Source organism: Cucurbita moschata, unplaced genomic scaffold (genome assembly GCF_002738365.1).
Source record: "Cucurbita moschata cultivar Rifu unplaced genomic scaffold, Cmos_1.0 Cmo_Scf00054, whole genome shotgun sequence".
In the NCBI taxonomy this organism is placed as follows: Eukaryota; Viridiplantae; Streptophyta; class Magnoliopsida; order Cucurbitales; family Cucurbitaceae; genus Cucurbita; species Cucurbita moschata.
This window is the reverse complement of record NW_019268570.1, coordinates 184,964-202,374: the sequence shown is the minus strand read 5'-3', so window position 1 is coordinate 202,374 and position 17,411 is coordinate 184,964. Positions and strand designations below refer to the sequence as shown.

Genomic DNA, 17,411 nt, shown 5'->3' with positions numbered 1-17,411 from the left:
TTGGCAATTGGTTCGTCATTCGTCATGAGCAGAGTTTCAAAATCACATCTTAGAGATTGCAATTTCACTGTTAAGACCTTTGAATCTCCTAGAAACTCCTTTTGTAGAATTGACATGCTTGCTTTAATGTGGTTGCTGCTGCAATTCGTGAAAAAATAGTCTCATAAACTGCTTGCTGAATAATGAATAGAGCCTTGGCATCGTTTTTCTTGGTTTCTCTTAGTCTCTCATTTTCTTCTATTCTGGGTTCTAATACATCAATAAACCCGTGCTCGACCAAGTCCCATAGCTCCTGTGATTTGAGCAAGGTCTTCATCTTGATGCTCCACCACTCATATTTCTCACCATTAAAGATTGGTAACAACGGTGCAGGAAGAAAAACCAGGTACTGCCATTTTTGTTTTGTAAAGAAAATAATCACTCACCCTCGTGTTGACATTAACTTGGCTCTGATACCAAATTTGTTGGAGGAAGAGATATTGAAAGAGATAGCAAAAGATAAAATAGATGAAAGCTATCGTGCTTTATTATTGTTTGCTGACTCAATACTTAAAAAGTTACACAATTACAATATTTATAGGCTTACACACTCACCAGAAATAGTAAATTATAGAAATCTAAATAAATTCAAATCTACTAACAATCGGTTGAGATATATTATTTATGGAATATATCTTAGATATTATATCTTAATATTCTTTACTTTATGATTTGATTTATAGTATATTTTATTTTATTCACAGTTTTTAATTATTTTATATTTTCCTCATTTGTACGTATTAGTTGCTAGCTTGTATTCTATTTAAAGGATATCAATATCAATGATTCCTTATCTTATCATTTGGTATCAGAGCTTCAGGCTCAAGATCTGATATATGTTTCCTTTGCGTGTTTTCTCAATTTGATTTTTATTTATTTTTATCTTTTTAGTTTTTAATCGACTCAGAGTTCAAAATTCGAATTTTTCTCTATTTAAAATTTTGAGAGGTGAGAATGCTTTCATTTGTGTAAATGAGGGTAAAAAGAGTGGCCTAAAATTCCTTGTGTATACTCGTGAGAGTGTGTTGTGAGGTCCTTCGTATTTTCATAACTTATTTTTTGCAGCAAAGTTTCACAATTAGATTCGAGGACGAATCCTCTTGAAGAAATGAAGAATGATATGAACCAAGAGACATCAATCATACAATATACTTTAATGAAAACGTGAAGAAAATATGTTGAAATTACCGAACGATATTTCAATTCATGCCACATTGATGAAGAAGGAAGTTTCGTGTTATAAATTTTGGGTGGATTATAATTTAGAGTTATTGTATTTCATTAATGTATTGTATGACTTTTTATTTACATGTTACCATTAAGTAATGGTTAATTATGACCATTAAGTATGAATATTATAACTCTTGGAATGCCTTAAATAGTTTCATTTTTTAGGCTATATAAAGCCATGTATGTTGTATTTGTAGGTAGACTTGAAAAATATAGTACAAAAAGCATTTGTGCTCTTCTTTAGCCAATTGCTAAGTTTATTTGCAATTCTATGTAGTTTAGGTTGCATGTAGAATCATTCAAGCTCGACATGATCAATCTTGCTTGTGGAGTGATTCGAATCTCAAACAATGTTCTTGCCTTGCGATATTCGATCAACAAGGTAATCCGAATCTTATTCCCCTTGTAGTGATTCGTTATCTTATCATTTGGTATCAGAGCTTCAGGCTCAAGATCGGATATATGTTTTCTTTGCATTTCTTCTCAATTTGATTTTTATTTATTTTTATCTTTTTAGTTTTTAATCGACCCAGAGTATAAAATTCAAACTTTGCTCTATTTAAAATTCACACCTTCCCAATTCAATTTCCATTTCTCATTCTGAACATGGCATCAGAGCACCGATCTTGGTATTCCTAATACCCCCTTGGACTCAGAGTCCAAGGGGAGTATTAAACCTAAAGCCAAACCCTAACCAATCAGTGAAGCCTTTACAGCCGTTGATCATCCAATATCAAGAATACGTTATAAGCATCTTCAAATTTCTCACCAAGCTCAAAGGTGACATATTCAAGATGTTCGTATTTTCTTTCACAACCTCTCAAGTGATCCAAAGCACCAATCTTGGTGTTATTATCCACTAAATCATTTATGCATGGGCCAAGAAGTGATCAGAGAGGATATTCACTTGTTCCAAATCAAATTAAATTGAACAAGTTACTAATCCTCAAGTCAATCATTGCAGTCTATTTCTAAATCATTTATGCATGGACCAACAAGTAATCAGGGAGGATATTCACTTGTTCCAAATCAAATTGAATGGGACAAGTTACTAATCCTCGAGTCAATCATTGCGGTCTATTTCTAAATCATTTATGCATTGACCAAGAAGTGATCAGGGAGGATAGTCACTTGTTCCAAATCAAATTAAATGGGACAAGTTACTAATCCTCAAGTCAATCATTGCAATCTACTTATGAATTTTGCATCTTTCTTGGAAATTCAATAATTTCTTGAAAGTCTAAAAATGCAAACCAATCAAAGGCAGTCTATTTTTTGGTTTTGCATCTTTCTTGTAAATTTAATAATTTCTTGAAAGTCTAAAAATGTAAACCAATCAAAGGCGGTCTATTTTTTATGGATATTTTCACTACTACGAAGACAAAAGTGTTATTTACCTACACTCTCTTATCAAAGACAACTTGGGTGTTATTGACTACACTCGTAAAGACAAGTTGGATGTGATTGACATACACTCTTCAACTTGAGGGGGAATGTTGAGATATATTATTTATGGAATATATCTTAGATATTATATCTTAATATTCTTTCCTTTATGATTTGATTTATAGTATATTTTATTTTGTTCATAGTATTTAATTATTTTATATTTTCCTCATTTGTACGTATTAGTTGCTAGCTTGTATCCTATTTAAAGGATATCAATATCAATGAGAATACACACCTTCCCAATTCAATTTTCATTTCTCATTCTTAACACAATCTCATAAAAACTTGGTACTTTGATTACTTTGAATCATATCTAAACTACTTTAAATCATATCTCGGTTTTGAACACTTTGAATCATATCTCAACTACTTTGAATCATATCTCAACAATAAACCCTTCCGGCCGAAGGTAAGTGGTAGGTGGTCCCGCGGAGCTTTCGGAGAAGGGTAGCCTAGTGTGTAAGCACAACAATGAATCACGGTGAACCCTCAGACGACCTATCTAAGATTAAGGGGGAGATCCTCAGTAGTGGTGACCCTTTAACTCTTCCACGGACTGATACATGTTCCTTTTATAATAGGAAAGACTAAAACAATCTTCCTAGATACTAGGTCAAATTAAATCTAGCTAAATCCCTCGATACTAGATAATAATATATATAAAGAAATCTCTTGAATCAATCTCTAGATATTAGGAAATATGTTCCTTATTTAAAGGGATTACATAAATATCTCTTAATTACACAAATATTTCTTAAATCAAGACTATTCCTTCAACTCTTGTGATATGAACCATGACTAAGGAATTTTCATACCTCAAGGTCCAATTACAAAGACGAGAGCCAAGAAGCTACAACAAACCTTATACAGTTATATTATAGCTATGGTGAGCTCATCAAAAGAAATTCTAGAAGACGTTGGAGACCTCCCTTATATGTTATGCAAAGTTGAGCTTCAAGAAAGAGATGAATTAAATGTACTTTAAGTTGCATTTAATGAACTCCGCTGAATTTATGAAAATAGTCCAAGGATGACTAATAAGGACATTTTATTAATTGCATTATTTAATTATAATTTAACTCTTTGTTTGTCATATTTAAGCTAGTTTTAAATATAGAAGTTAAGGTTATATTGTAACCCACATAGGTTACTATATTTCACCATTAACTAGCCATTCTAATAGGGAGGTTATGGGTATTTCTCACTTACTAGCTTATTTAATTTGGGAGTTATGTATCACATAGGTTAAGGTTGTAAAGGCTATATAAAGCCTTCTTTTCTTTGATTAGACATCAGATTTTGGAATTAAGAATAGAATTTCTATTTTAGCTTTGTTGAGAGCTAAACTTTCTTTGCAAATTCTTGTGTTTAGAACTTGCAGCTAGAGTCATTCAAGTGATATTGATCAAATCTCTTGTGGAGTGATCTGAATCATGAGTTTAGAAACGAGTTTTCTTTACTCTTGATCTTGATCATCAAGGTAATCCGTTCCATACTTTCCCTTGGGTTGATTTTAGTATCATTTGGTATCAGAGCTTTAGGCTCAAGATCGGATATATGTTTCATTGCACTTATCTCTTTTAATTCTCTTCTAATTTTTTTTTCTCAGTTTGGGTAGAATGTTCATATTCTATCACAAAAATATATAACAAAAAAAAAAAAATATATATATATATATATATATTTCTTATGTTCTTTAAATTGTTAGATCTGGATCTTATCAACACTTTGTTCTTCTTTAAGATCTTCTAAATCAATTTTCTTGTTGGTAAATTGATTAGATTTTGCCAATTAGAAGAAGAAAAAAACCCATTGAATGAAAGAAAGCTTATTGATGTTAAATGTCTTTCTTTTTTCCTCTTGATTATTATATGTGACTCTCATATGTTGTTACGTCTAAATTAGTCCTTAATCATTTTCTTTCTTTAATTCGTTTCTTTGTCGTTATTCGGATTGCTCCTTTAATACCCTTGTTTATGTGTTGAGTGTGCTGTCTATTCACTTTGAATTGCACTTATCTCTATAACATAGCTTGTCTCACATCCCAATTTGTTTTTTGGAGTGTGATTTGTGTGTGCTCAATTGTGAGGGTGAGTTTGCAAGGGAGTGACACTTTGATTCGAGTGTTGAGTGCTAAACACGAGTGAACTACATTTACGAGTGAATACATGTGAGGGAGCGCTTGTGAGGTCCTTTTTTCTTTTACCTTTCTTTTGTAGCATGAAAAATCCTGACGACAATACTGACATTACTAATGCATGATTGAGAGAAACACAACAACGAACCATGGAAAGACTAATTCGAGGAATAGAAGAGTTGACTGATCGAATAGGAAGATTGGAGATTCAAAATCAAGCTCGACAGAGGATTCCTACGCCCTCAACCGATACATATGAGGGCGACAATTTTGATCACCACGAGGATAATCCACATGCGATTGGTCATGGCTTGATGCGAGGGAGAGACCATGGAAAAAAGATAGTAAGAACATTGATTATGACAGAAACACACATACAAGAAAGAGACAATACTAATAAACAAAACCAACTTCCTTTTTTGTTTCTTGAACTTCTTACACTATACATACGTAGACAGGAAAAAAAAACTAAATAACTACTAATAACTTACAATAACTTCCCAACAACAAGTGCTAATAACTTCTCTTCCTATTAGCCACAAATACTAAAATTGTAATACAAGATTAAACAAACTAACAAATCATCCCCTTAATCTTGTATTTCGATCTTCACATTCTTACATTCTTCAAACCAATTCTTTCTCGAAGCTCCACAAATTTTTATCGTCCTAATGGCTTCGTAAGTATATCAGCCGGTTGATCCTCAGTTTTTACATGATCCACCTCAATCTCTCCTTTTTGCACACATTCACTAATGAAATGGAACCTCATGTCTATATGTTTGTTGCGATCACGATGAACTGGATTTTTCGCTAATGCTATAGAAGACTTATTATCGATATTTAAATGAACTGGATTTACTTCCTTCCCATGCAATTCCTTCAGTAAACGTCCTAACCATATTCCTTGACAAGTAGATGATGTCGCCGCAATATACTCTGCTTCACAGGACGAAAGTGCCACCATTTTTTGTTTCTTTGAAGTCCATGTAATTAGATTGCCATATAAGAAAAATAATGTCTCCGTAGTGCTCTTTCGATCATCTATATCTCCAGCAAGATCACTATCACTATATCCGATTAAGCGATTTTCTACTTGCTTTGCCTTCACATAATGACATGAATAGTTTTTAACGTCTGCCATGCTTCTCTTGCTGTCTCTTTCTCTGTTAACAAAAACAACATCTCCTCAGGGATTGCTTGATAGATAGCTACTAAGGCCATTTGATCATTCCTTTCATCAAGACTATCCAGAGACTCAGTTGATTTGATTGCGTCCCACACCCCTTAAGCATGCAAATAGACCTTCACCTTCATAGCCCATGCTGAGTAGTTGGTTCTCGATAACATCGGGTATTGGAGTGATACCAGACCTTCCTTTGTTGCAAACTTCAACGACTCTCGACTCTCTCCAATGTTGTTATCATTTCTCGGCATGATCTTTGGCATGTAACCACGCTCTGATACCAAAGTGACAGAAACACACATACAAGAAAGAGACAATACTTAGGAAAATAAACAAAAACAACTTCTTTTTTTTTCTTGAACTTGTTACACTATACATATGTAGACAAAAAAAAACTAAATAACTGCTAATAACTTAACAATAACTTCCCAGCAACAACGGCTAATAACTTCCCTTGCTATTAGTCACAAATACTAAAACTGTAATACAAGATTAAACAAACTAACAGATTATAAGCATAGAAATCAAGAGATTAATGAGAAGCTTCAAGCTAAATTTGAGAAATGGGAGAGTTCTAGAACAGGGAAAGAAAAAGTACAAAAGTCTAATGTTCGAAATAGAGATTTGAAGTGTTGGAGATGTCAAGGGGTAGGACACTATAGTAGAGATTGCCCAAATGCAAGAATTATGATCATCAACGAGGGATAAATTGTTACAGATGACGAGGCACATGACGACATAAATGAGGAAACTAATGAGAGTGAGGAGTTTAGTGAAGAGGACCCTACACATATATCTTTAGTTACTCAACCAGCTCTAAACACCCACATTAAGGAGGACGGCCTAGACCAACGAGAGAACTTATTTCAAACTCGGTGTCTTATTCAATTCGTACCTTGTAGTGTTGTCATTGATAGCGGTAGTTGCACCAATGTTGTGAGTTCCATTCTGGTCAAAAGACTTAATTTAAAGACACAACTACATCCACGACCCTACAAGCTTTAATGGTTGAATGATCATGAAGAAGTACGGGTAACTCAACAAGCTCTTGTTTCTTTTACTATTGGAAAATATGTTGATGATGTTTTATGTGATGTTGTATCTATGCATGTTGGAGATTTACTACTAGGGAGGCCTTGGCAATTTGATCGTCGGGTAATGTATGATGGGTATGCAAATCGATACTCTTTTACTCACAATGGTAGAAAAACTACTCTTGTTCCATTGTCTCCAAAATATGTATCTATTTATCATTGCAAACTTGAAAAGAAAAGGCAAGAAGCTGATGCAAAAGCAGAGATTGAAAAAGAATCAAGTGAAAAAAAGAGCTTGAGTGAAAAGCAAGAAAGTAACACTCAGCCTAGAGAAAAAAAGAGAGAGAAAAACCAAATCAGTAAGCTTGTATGTTAGATCAAGTGAGGCTAGGAATGTTTTGCTCTCTAACAGACTATTATTGTACTTATGTGTGTGCAAGGGGTCTTGTTACTTTACTAACATGCTTAACCCTTCTTTGCCTAGTGATTTTGTTGTGCTTTTGCAAGACTTTGAATATTTATTTTTCGAGGAGATGCCTAGTAGTTTGCCACCACTTAGAGGGATTGAACACAAGATTGACTTCATTCTTGGCGCGCCCATTCCAAACCGACCAGCTTATAGGACTAATCCAAAGGAGGCTGAAGAGATACAAAGGCAAGTAAGTGAACTTCTTGCTAAAGGGTATGTACGTGAAAGTTTGAGTCCTTGTTCTGTTCCAGTTATTCTTGTACCTAAGAAAGATGGCTCTTGGCGTATGTATATTGATTGTAGGACTATAAACAAGATAACTATAAAGTATTGGCATCCAATTCCTAGATTAGATGATATGCTTGATGAATTGCATGGATGTAGTCTTTTTACTAATATTGATTTAAAATCGGGTTATCATCAAATTCACATGCATATTGGGGATGAGTGGAAAACAGCTTTTAAAACCAAGTATGGTCTTTATGAATGGTTGGTTATGCCTTTTGGAATAACTAATGCACCTAGTACATTCATGAGACTAATGAACCATGTCTTACGAGAATACTTAGGTAAGTTTGTGGTTTTTTATTTTGATGACATCCTTGTTTATTCTAAAACTTTAGATGATCATATTACCCATGTACCCATGTACGCATATCATTATGATGTGAACCAAAAGACATCAATCATACAATATACTTCAATGAAGATGTGAAGAAAAGGTTGTCAAAATTATCAAAAGATGTTTCAATTCATGCCACATTGAAGAAGAATGAAGTTTGATTGTTATAAATTTTGGGTGGGTTATAATTTAGAGTAATTTAGAGTTATTGTATGATTGATGTCTTTTGGTTCATATCAGCTATGGCTCATGCCCATAATAATAAGGGCATCTCGGTATGGGGTTGGATCATCGGCCCTGGTGATGGCTCCCTTACTAGTAAAGGGAATTGGAAGGATGCTATTGGTGGTATCGATACTGCTCTCATTATCATCCATCGACGGATATGCTTTTTTTTTCTTTCTATTAGCGTGGGTCTTTCTCTACTGCTGTTGGTATCGGCTTCTGTATATGCTTCTGCTTTTACAGATGCTTATGGATTACTTGCTGGATTGAACCCAAAAACGTCTCGATTGATCGGTCTTGCCTTGGGTGGTGGATCGAATTCACACTCAACTGCATCATCACAACTGCGATGGATGCCCCACCTTTCTATCTCTTCCTTCTAACTTCTCAATAAAGGCGGGGATGGACTCTGAAATCCTCCTCCGATCGTTCCGACAATCTTTTCTTCACCTTCTCTTCTCGGCATGATCCAGGCGTTCAAGCTAGCAGATCAAATCATGGGTTCTCATCCCCAATGTTGGGAGAGGCAAGTGAGTCAGTTGGTGGAAATGTAGTTATGTCGAGTAGACTCAAGTCAAGTGGGAGGTGGCATCGTCTAACGTATAATAAAAGCACGCTTGCTTTTCTTGTTTCACTCAGCTTATTAGTTGAGGCACCCGTGTGTTCTCATCTAAGAAAGATGTACAGTGCTCGCGGAGCGCACTAGCAAAGGACCAACGACGAGCTATATAGAGGTGCAAAATCGATTTTAGTCTCGATGTATCCACGCGCACTTGTGAATGACTTAGTAGCTGACCTGCACACCGGGGATCGCAACCGCCGATTTTAGTGGATGTATGGTCTCGTGGGAGGGTTGTAAGGTAACCTCCATGGATGATGTTCAGGTAGAGTTACTTATTCAGATCCAGCCGTACGATCCCCTCAGATTTACTTGTGAGGTCGCACCTCACCTTAGGACAATCATTCCACTGCATAAGATGGGCAAGCCTCCTAAGATGTAGAAAAGAGAGTTGTAGCGTGATTCACACTCACTAGAACCCAAAAATAAGACCGTGGATACCTACTAAGATAGGGATGCGGAAAGGGCCTACAGAAGTGTCACAAAGGGGTGTCGTTCAGGAGTGTCGGTTCATTTTCATATTTGGAGTCTTTTATATTTTCTTTTATATTTGTATTTCCCATTTGAAACATTCAAAATTTCATTTTATGTTTAATTTTGGTGTCATTAACTTCCTTTTGTTGTTTTAAATTTTATCGAATTTTTATCTTCTATTTGATTTTCTTTATTTTTAATTTTATTTGTTTTCGATTTCGTCTTTTTAGTTACGATTCGGTTTTTCGAATCCTCGAAAATCGGGGGTCGTGATAACAACATAAAATATTCAAAATCGATATTCATATAAATATTCAAAATTGATTTTTATGAAATGTAAAGTCAAATATAATTGGTTATTTGAATGATTAAAATATGTTTTAAAATAATTTGAAATGATTTTAACCATTTTAAAGTTACTCTTATGTTCTAAGATGTGGTTTGATATGAGTTTTTGTTTAAAAATTAAAAATAACTTTTTTTTCCAATAGTACTAANGTTTATTAAAGTATTTTCCTTACAAAATTAAAGTTATAATTAATAATAACAAACAAACACTAATTAATTACCATATATATAAGTTAAATTTAAAAGTTTATATAGTTTTATTTTATTTATTTATTCCAAGATAATTATTAAACTAGAATTAAAAATATTTTGATAATTAAATATTTTTCTTTCTATTATTTAGATCAAAATTTAATTTAGAATTAATAAAATAAATAAATGTACGTGATTATAAATTGTCAGTTAATTATCGAGCAATACCTTAAATTTATTTATTTAATTAAATTAAATTAAAGATTTTATTTTTAATAATCTTGCATTTATTTGTAGTCAAGTACTATTTTTTTTTTTAATTACTATACATCTCCTTGTAACACTACAATCTAGTGCCGCGTGCTCCAGCACAAACATGTGAAAGTACGACTATGGGTATGGAAGTGGATCTACGCAGAAGAATTGACAACTGAAAAAATGACTGTAATTTCAAGGTATGGAGAGACAATGCCGTTTTCGGGAGTGGTTCGGGAGTGGTGTTTTGTTGCGACATAATAATAGTGTAAACGTTTAATGCGAATGAAATGGGATTGATCGAATTTGGAAGAGGAGCTATTTCCTTCGTTTCTCAGGTATATATATTATCACTTTCGATTATTATTATTATTTTTAAAAACATTATACGTATATGAAAATGGTGGCTATAAAAATAATAATAATATATTTATATAATTGTACTATTTAATTTCTTAACTTTTACAAATTGTCTATAAATTTAAAATTATTCAAAATAAAAGCCTAAATTATCTGACCTTTCATAAATATTTAATTTTCACTTATTGTGCACAAATTTATAATTATTTAAAATAAATGCCTAAATTATATCAACTTAAACTCTATACTTCCATAAATATATTAATTTACAAATGTAAGTAACACGTAAGTTATTAATTCGCATTAAATATTGAAACGAATAGTTAATTATATTCTTATTCAAATAACTATAAATGATATGGAAATCAACCCAAGGGAAAGTATAGAACGGATTACCTTGATGATCAAGATCTAGAGTAAAGAAAACTCGTTTCTAAACTCGTGATTCGAATCACTCCATAAGAGGTTTGATGAATACCACTTGATTGATTCTATCATGCAAGTTCTGAACACAAGAATTTGCAAAGAACATCTAGTTCTCAACAAAGTTAAAATAGAAATTCTATTTTTAATTCCAAAATCTGATGTCTAATCAAAGAAAAAAAGGTTTTATATAGCCTTTACAACCTTAACCTATGTGATACATAACTCCCAAATTAAATGAGCTAGTAAGTGAGAAATACCCATAACCTCCCTATTAGAATGGCTAGTTAATGGTGGAATATAGTAACCTATGTGGGTTACAATACAACCTTAAGTCCTATCTTTAAAACTAGTTGAAATATGACAAACAAATAGTTAAACTATAATTAAATACTGCAATTAATAAAATGTGCTTATTAGTCATTCTTGGACTAGTTTCATAAATTCAGCTGAGTTTATTAAATGCAACTTAAAGTGCATTTAATTCATCTCTTTCTTGAAGCTCAACTTTGCATAACATATAAGGGAGGTTTCCAACGTATTCTAGAATTTTCTTTGATGAGCTCACCATAGCTTGAATATAACTTATATAAGGTTTGTTGTAGCTTTTTGGCTCTCGTCCTTGTAAATGGACCTTGAGGTATGGAAATTCCTTAGTCGTGGTTCATATCATTCTCCCCCTCTTGAGAAGGATTCGTCCTCGAATCCAAGCCATCACCTACATCAAAAGGACTCAAATCAACAACATTAAAAGTTGCACTAGCACCGTACTTACCTGATAAATCAATTTTATAAGAATTGTCGTTGATGCGCTCAAGAACTTGAAAAGGTCCATCTCCTTATGGTAAAAACTTTGATTTTCTTTGAGTAGGAAATCTTTCTTTTCGGAAATGCACCCAAACCCAATCTCCTGGCTTGAAGATGACAATCTTACGTCCTTTATTAATTCGGGTGGCAACCTTGGAATTTTGTTTCTCAATTTGTTCTTTTACTTGCTTGTGCAGTTTATGAACAAACTCAACCTTGACATTTGCATTAAAATTCACATACTCTTTTGTTGGTATAGGTAACAAGTCAGTGGGAGTTAAAGGATTAAAGCCATAAACAATTTCAAAAGGTGTGCATTGAGTAGTGCTATGAACAACCCTATTATATGCAAATTCTATAAATGGCAAACAATCCTCCCAAGTCTTAAGATTCTTATCAATAATAGGCCTAAGCATAGCCGTCATGGTTATGTTAACAACTTCAGGTTGTCCATCCATTTTAGGATGACAAGTAGTTGAATATACTAGCTTAGTTCCTAACTTACCCCATAAAACACGCCAAAAGTGGTTTAAAAATTTTACATCACGATCACTAACGATGCTTTTAGGAATGCCATGCAATCGTACATCTTCCCTAAAGAACAAGTCAACAATATGTTTTGCATCATCAGTTTTGTGACAAGAAATAAAATGAGCCATTTTACTAAATCGATCAACCACAACAAAGATGCTATCATAACCTTTCCTAGTTCTAGGTAAACCTAAAACAAAATCCATTGATATATCAATTCAAGGACCATTAGGAACCGGTAATAGGGAGTATAAACCATATGGTTGAAGCCTAGACTTAGCTTGTTTATATGCTATGCAACGAGCACAAACTTTATGAACATCATGTCTCATTTTAGGCCAAAAAAAATATTCAGAGAGCATATTATAAGTTTTAGAAACTCCATGGTGTGTCATTAAACCACCTCCATGAGCTTCCCTCACAAGTAGCTCATGGACGGAACAAGATGGTATGCAAAGTTTGCCTCATCTAACAACAAGTAATTATCCACAATGAGTCCTTTTTCACAAGATTCAACAAAAGGAGAAAAGAACATGTCATGTTGATACAAATCCTTTATGTGTTCAAAACCCAACAACCTAGCATTCAAAGTATTGAGGAGGACATACCTTCGTGATAAAGCATCTGCAACAATGTTCTCCTTACCTTGGTGCAACTACCGCTATCAATGACAACACTACAAGGTACAGATTGAACAAGACACCGAGTTTGAAATAAGTTCTCCCGTTTGTCTAGGCTGTCCTCCTTAACGTGGGTGTTTCGAGCTCGTCGAGTAACCAAAGATATATGTGTAGGGTCCTCCTCACTAAACTCCTCACTCTCATCAGTTTCCTCATTTATATCGTCATGTGCCTCGTCATCCGTAACAATTTCTCCCTCCTTGATGGTCATAATTCTTGCATTTGGGCAATCTCTACTATAGTGTCCTACCCCTTGACATCTCCAATACTTAAAATCTCTATATCGAACATTAAACTTTTCTACTTTTTCTTTCCCTGTTCTAGAACTCTCCCCTCTCTCAAATTTAGCTTGAGGCTTCTCATTAATCTCTTGATTTCTATGCTTAAATCAATGTTCTTACTATCCTTTTTCCATATAGAAGTAGAATTGGAAAAAGTTTTAGAAGAATATTGTTGTGACCTTTGTTGGATTTGCCTCTCGATCTTAATTGCAATGTGCAACAACTCCTCAATATTAGAATAAGGTTGTAAATCAGTTTTGTCTGCAATCTTTGTGTTTAACCCATTAAAAAACCGCACCATGAGAGCCTCCATGTCCTCATTGAGATCAAGTCGATCCATCAATGTATCCATCTCCTTGTAATAATCTTCCACAGATTTGCGTCCTTGTTTCAATGCTTGAAGCTTTTGTGCCATGTCCCGTTGAAAATATTGTGGAACAAAACGCTTCCTCATTGACTCTTTGAACTTGTACCATGAATCAATTGGTACTTCAAGGTTTCTTTTCCTACTTGACATCAATTTCCCACCAAATTTGAGCATATTGTTTGAATTGAGCAATGCATAACAGTACCTTCTTTTCATCACTAAAATTATGACAGTTGAACACCGACTTCGCCGTTTTCTCCCATTCAAGGTACTCCTATGGATTGGTTTTGCCATAAAACTTGGGAAGTTTTAATTTGATGCTCCCCACGTTACGATCAATTCTATCATCATAAGGAACTCCTTGTAAATTATGATACCTTCTTCCATGGTCTCTCCCTCGCATCAAGCCATGACCAACCGCATGTGGATTATCCTCGTGGTGATCAAAATTGTCGCCCTCATATGTATCGGTTGAGGGCGTAGGAATCCTCTGTCTAGCTTGATTTTGAATCTCCAATCTTCCTATTCGATCAGTCAACTCTTCTATTTCTCGAATTAGTCTTTCCATGGTTCGTTGTTGTGCTTCTCTCAATCGTGCATCAGTAATGTCAGTATTGTCGTCTGGATTTTCCATGCTACAAAAGAAAGGTAAAAGAAAAAAAAGGACCTCACAAGCGCTCCCTCACGTGTATTCACTCATAAATGTAGTTCACTCGTGTTTAGCACTCAACACTCGAATCAATGTGTCACTCCCTTACAAACTCACCCTCACAATTGAGCACACACAAATCACACTCCAAAAAACAAATTGGGATGTGAGACAAGCTATGTTATAGAGCTAAGTGCAATTCAAAGTGAATAGACAGCACACTCAACACATAAATAAGGGTATTGAAGGAGCAATCCGAATAACGACAAAGAAACGAATTAAAGAAAGAAAATGATTAAGGACTAATTTAGACGTAGTAACATATGAGAGATACATATAAGAATCAAGAGGAAAAAAAGAAAGACATTTAACATCAATAAGCTTTCTTTCTTTCAATGTTTTTTTTTTCTTCATATTGGCAAAATCTAATCAATTTACCAACAAGAAAATTGATTTAGAAGATCTTAAAGAAGAACAAAGTGTTGATAAGATCCAGATCTAACACTTTGAAGAACATAAGAAATGTTTTTTTTTATATATATATTTTTGTGATAGAATATGAACATTCTACACAAACTGAGAAAAAAAATTATAAGAGAATTAAAAGAGATAAACGCAATGAAACATATATCCGATCTAGAGCCTGAAGCTCTGATACCAAATGGTATGGAAATCAACCCAAGGAAAAGTATGGAACGGATTACCTTGATGATCAAGATCAAGAGTAAAGAAAACTCATTTCTAGACTCGTGATTCGAATCACTCCACAAGAGGTTTGATGAATACCACTTGAATGACTCTAGCATACAAGTTCTAAACACAAAAATTTGCAAAGAAAATTTAGCTCTCAACAAAGCTAAAATAGAAATTGTATTTTTAATTCCAAAATTTGATATATAATCAAAGAAAAGAAAGGCTTTATATAGCCTTTACAACCTTTTACAACCTTAACCTATGTGATACATCACTCCCAAATTAAATAGGCTAGTAAATGACAAATACCCATAACCTCCCTATTAAAATGGCTAGTTAACTATGAAATATAGTAACCTAGGTGGGTTACAATATAACCTTAACTCCTATATTTAAAACTAACTTAAATATGATAAACAAATAGTTAAACTATAATTAAATAATGCAATTAATAAAATGTGCTTATTAGTCATCCTTGAACTAGTTTCATAAATTCAGCTGAATTCATTAAATGCAACTTAAAGTGCATTTAATTCATCTCTTTCTTGAAGCTCAACTTTGCATAACATATAAGGAAGGTCTCCAACATCTTCTAGAATTTCCTTTGATGAGCTCACCATAGCTTGAATATAACTGTATAAGATTTGTTGTAGCTTCTTGGCTCTCGTCCTTGTAATTGAACCTTGAGGTATGAAAATTTCTTGGTCGTGGTTCATATCAATAAAGTTCAAAACAATTCTATTCAGAGATAGGTTCATCAGTCAGCGGCAGAAAGTTCTCCCTTTATCTGATGTCGTACAACACCAACCCGAGAATCTCAAGTAGCCTCTCTATCGGGTCAGGTTCTGAAATTAAAGGACCTAGAGTCATCACAGCCTAACTCATTCGAATATCTGACCAGACATCTTACTCTCTCACCCTCGCGGGAATCTCCGTCGGAAAAACCCTCGTTCCGTACAGTATGTTGGGACCTCCGGCCAAGGGGAACGTGGTTCTCGATATCGGCACGCCGCCGACTTTCCTCCCCAAAGAATTGTACGGACGATTGGCTGCCAAAGTTCGGCAGCATATCCCGTCGAAGCCCATTGATGATACTCTTTGCTACAAATATAATTTGGGGGATTTGGTGATGACTCTACACTTCGACTGCGGTGTGGATTTGCGATTGAGTACGGTTCAGACTTTCAATAAGATGCCGGATGGGTCCTTTTACTTCACCGCGATGGGCGTTGACGAGAAGGACGCACTCATTGAAAATAGTATGATGGCGAATTTTTTGGTTGGGTATGATATTGACAATATGACGGTGTCATTTAAGCCCACTGATTGCACCAAAATTGGTTGAGATTTTTTGGGCCTATGAAAACAATATGCTATTTTATAACTATTATTACTTTTCTCTTAACACTTTTGATGCAACGTTAAGCTTGTTTTATTCATAAAATTTGGAAAGCATTTATTAATATATGCACAACTATATTCTACTTTATTCAGTATTCTTTGATTTCTTTATAGTAATTTTCGGTAACAAATTTTAAGGTAAAATTAGACATTAATTTTTAATTATTTTTCTTTAAGGTGTGAAATAATATAATTAAATTTACTATAATTCAAGAGACCTTGTACGATTTCAAAAATTTAGGCACAATGATGGAATCAATCCCGGAGAAGAAGCTAAAAAATCTAATTCTATTATTTCAACCCCTTATTGCTAATTGATTGATATGTGGGCAACGATATCAAACACGTGCTTTAAAGATAACTTAGACAAATCCATTTTGATTTGATAAAGTCTTAATCTGTTTACAACCATCCGGATCTATTTAATCTGATCTCATATGCAAAAAATAAATAAATAAATAATAATAATAATAAATAAATAAAGTGGGTCTCCGACGACAAAGGTGGAACATGGAAATTTGAACCTCATTTTTAGAGGAAAAAAAAGTACCAATTATTTATGTACTTCATGGTTAAATCAATTAGATTAAGTAGATTTGAGAAGACACATGTTTTTATCCTTGTCATATTGAATAAACTTACCTTAGCGTAAGAAATCATTTTTAAAAGAATTTTTAAGTTTTTGTTTTTGGAGTGATTTGAAATGATTGAAACCATCTTTTTATGTAATACTCGAGTTTTTAAATAAAAAAAATAATTAAGGTCAACACAGTGGCAAGAGGGTCATTTTGGCCTACCTTTGCTGAGTCTGGTTTAATTGGGTCATAATTAGAGGAAAAAAAAAAGGGGGAGGGGGAGAGAAAGAGGAGAAAGAAGAATATGATTTTGAGGTTGGAGGAGAAGATTTGATAAAAAATCGACGGCGGAGATCTGAGAATCCT

At 33.9% G+C, this 17,411-nt stretch overlaps 1 pseudogene; it reads left to right on the top strand.

Annotated features, from left to right (window-relative positions):
• The first annotated feature begins 10,415 nt into the window (after positions 1-10,415).
• LOC111436394 lies at positions 10,416-16,414 on the top strand (annotated as a pseudogene).
• Positions 16,415-17,411: the final 997 nt, after the last annotated feature.